Here is a 3,736-nt window from a genome sequence, read left to right on the forward strand (position 1 = left end):
TATATATATATATATATATATATATATAGTAAACATCAGTCACTCTGGATTCTCGTAAACCTATGTATTACACCACGATGCAATATTCGATTTTATATATTTCATATATATATATATGTATATATATATATTTTACAATGTATGTTTTGAATCTCTATCAAATGACCGGCTAAATTAACGTATTTTCTTCGTACATCGTATCTCTTCCTCGTGTCCCTCTGTCCGTTTTATTTTTACTGATCTCGATTGTATGCATATGTATATATATACATATATAACCTTTGATTTGGTCACTAATAAGATTAGATTTCACAAATTTGATACGAATTTATTTGTGTAGTGTATATTAAGCCTCTGCTATTGAACTTAATAGTTTAATTAGACATGAGATGAATTATTCTCTCTGTATTACAGATAGACTCGGGGGTCTTTCTCTCCTACTTATCGCATCTCGTCAGTCATCCTGTATGTTCCAGTAATTTCAAATTTTCCTCCAAATTTCCTCGTTCAGTCATCATCAGTTAAGCACTCGATGCCTCTCCAATATCTTCCTACTTCTAAAACGATCAACATTGTTTATATATCTCCCGCCTTCTCATTTTTTAGCTATATTTTTTTTCGTCGTCGTTCTATCTCCCTATTGATCGGGCTTTTTATCGATCCAATTGGTTATTCTAACGATTCAGCTAGCAAACCACCTATCGATCCAGCTGGCTAACTCCCTACTTGTTTGTATTTAGATCTAACTATATTTGTTTCGCTATTAATCTACCTAGTTTATTATGCCTATATTTCGATCGAGTTATCTATGTTTATAGCTATATACACTCTGTTTATGTGGCTCTCTATGTACACTATTGTCCTCAGAATTCAACGAAGATCCATACTTCTTTCTCTTCTGCCATTTTCTCTTACAAGAAAGAAATATTTAGCTTTTAAAACAATATGGCTTTAAATACATATTTGTAAACACACACATACATCAATATATGAATGCACATATATATATACCCACAGTTGCTTTCTGAGTAAGAGAGGGAGAATTTACTCAGGAAGAGAAGAGAGGGTGTATATATATATATATATATATATATATATAATGTGAATGTGTGCACTCTCACAGACATATATCTCCATATCTTAAAATACTAGGGGGGTTTTTTTCATTAGATATTGATGGATATTTATGTATGTGTGCGTGTGTGTCGACCCGGAAGTTTTGTGGCGGCAAAATGTCTTTAACGTTTCTGTTGGTAAAGTTGTAGCCCTAGCCCAGTTCTAACTGAGCAGACTTTTGATCATAAGTTTTCTAGCCAAGATCATCACCATCTTTGGTACTTCATTATCCACTATGTTTCTTTCTTCTCAAAACTGTGGGGTGAATGTTTTTTAATCGAGAATCAGTATTTCTAACAGGTCGATGCACTACATATAGGCCGTTACTCTCTTGTGTTGGTAGAGGTGATAGAGATGATATACTAATTCTTATGTCTTTTACCTACCTCACCCAACTCCTACAACATTCTAATTTTAGTGAAGTTTCCCTAAACTTATGCAAGACCCAACCACCATCTCCCACATTCTTCTTGGTTAATAACTATCTTACTGCCTACCACCACCGGCGATATATTGTGTAAGGTGTACTCGTTGCTCTTGCCGCTAAAATACAGTGACCTCATTCTTCGACTTGCTTCTCGTCTCTTATCTTGTCTTCACCACATTTATTCAGTTGGTTTTAACTACTACTACTTTGCCAACAAAGCCAATTCTCGATCTGCTTGAAATAGCTCACAAATCTCCGCAATCACCTTTCTATGAAATAAAAAAGAAGGAAGCCAGGTCGATAGGTTATTTTCATAAAGAGTAGCCCAAAATGTAACTTAAAGACTAAGGATTTACTTGTTCGGTTCATCATAACTTCAGTTTGGTGCCCCCAATTCTCTTTGAATTTGTTTTCTCGTAACTTTCTAAAGAATGCATATTTTTAATGAAATCTCACTGCTTTCGGGAATGTAGATTTACGATTACTGTGATAACATGAAAAAATGTTTTTGGAGTTTTGTATTATTCTTCCACCTCGACGTCGGTAGGGGGATAATCCAAAACACCTGTACAATTATATTTTTTCAAAATTTAATCAAAATAATCCTAAGCTGCAATCTCGAATATCCATCTCTGAAACATTTCGTTAGATATTGTTCAGAAAGTTATGAATCGGAGTTGGGTACCAAACTGTAATCATGCTGATGGATTCTAATTTCTTTTTTAAATTTAATATGATGTTTAATAAATTCTTAACTTTTAATGCTAGATGTAGCAAATATCCCTAATTTATTATAAGGCAAAGAAACGAAAAAATAGATAAGCGTACTGTCCTGGAAAGTAGTAGCGTTATCCGCTGGTTTAGCCCCATCTGGTAACCCTTAAAGGAAGGGTAACATTGAACTCTAAGATATAGATATACAGAAACACTGGATGGTCACAACTAGAACATTTTTTTATCCATAGATCGGGGCAAGCTTGGGTCTTGGAAACGCAATGTGAGCGCTTTATAACTAGTGCCACCTGCTTTGGATTACCTGATACAAAACATCTTTTAAAGTAATTTAAGTTAAACCTTCCATTAAATTTCATATTGATGTTCCAAACAGCTTCATAATAACAGTTATTGTACTAAATTCGTTATTTTTTTTTTAATAACTGAAGTAGTGTAAATCAACACAAATCAGGTAATATAAGGGTTTCTGGTTAGCTTCTCGTCTCTCCAACGTCGTTGATTACGGTGATATACTGTGATAATTGCCTCTTACAAATTTGTGTTGGGGTTAAGTCGTAACTTTCTTCCTTTAGTTGTTTAGCCCCTGGTCTGTCTGGACAAAAATATTCCATTTGTGAGGGACATTATATTATACAATAAATCCTTTTTAAAAACTGCATAGTGATTTGAGAGATTTCTAACGGATCGAGCTCTTGTAACTAAAATAGAAAACATGGTTTGAACTGTCACTGGATAATATTGGTTAGTACCAGTTAGCTACTAGAAATGATTTGACTGATTGTTCTTATTGGAAAACTATTAATCATACTACCATTCCACATAATGTTGGGCCTATATTCAATGAGGTTCCATCTTCGAATTTCTTTTACTGTTCGTGTCAACTTCTTCCGATTTTTTTTCTCCTTAAGGATATCTTCAGGTTATTGTTGTTTTGAACATTTGAGATTCAATATCTGCGAACTGTTGTTATTATTTCAGTGAAACACTAATTAAGATGAGGGAGTATTTAAGATATAATATGTGTTTTTGTATTTGATGCGTTTAAATATGGTGTTACATTTTCGTCTTAAAGTGAAACTGAAACAGCAGCGTTTATATTTTCTCATTGTGAAACAGCAAACGTTTTCAAATGCAAACAATCCTATTCATTATACATTGGGCACTGCAGTTGCAAAAAAAAATCTTCAAATACAGACGAACTATACAAAACCTTTGTAAAGGGATCTCCGTCGGTTTCCTTTAACTGGATTACCTGCTCGCTGAATTGGCGTGGAGGTGGTTGGACATTCTATAGGCATGTGTATCGGTCCAGATGGACTATATGTAATCTGAACCTTTCCCCCCTTATTTTATTTATTTTTTTTTTTTACGGAATCCCACGTTTTAGGCTATGGAGATTCCGATTCTGAAAATTTTTTTTCAAAAATCTCAATTTCAAAATTTCGACCCCCCCCCCCC

The 3,736-nt window shown here is 34.0% G+C and overlaps 1 protein-coding gene across 2 annotated transcripts in view; it reads left to right on the forward strand.

Annotated features, from left to right (window-relative positions):
- LOC106878788 (heterogeneous nuclear ribonucleoprotein R) overlaps positions 1-3,736 on the forward strand; it is a 51,052-nt gene that overhangs the window by 1,307 nt on the left and 46,009 nt on the right. The window lies entirely within an intron of this gene.

The sequence above is a fragment of the Octopus bimaculoides genome, chromosome 4, assembly GCF_001194135.2.
Source record: "Octopus bimaculoides isolate UCB-OBI-ISO-001 chromosome 4, ASM119413v2, whole genome shotgun sequence".
In the NCBI taxonomy this organism is placed as follows: domain Eukaryota; kingdom Metazoa; phylum Mollusca; class Cephalopoda; order Octopoda; family Octopodidae; genus Octopus; species Octopus bimaculoides.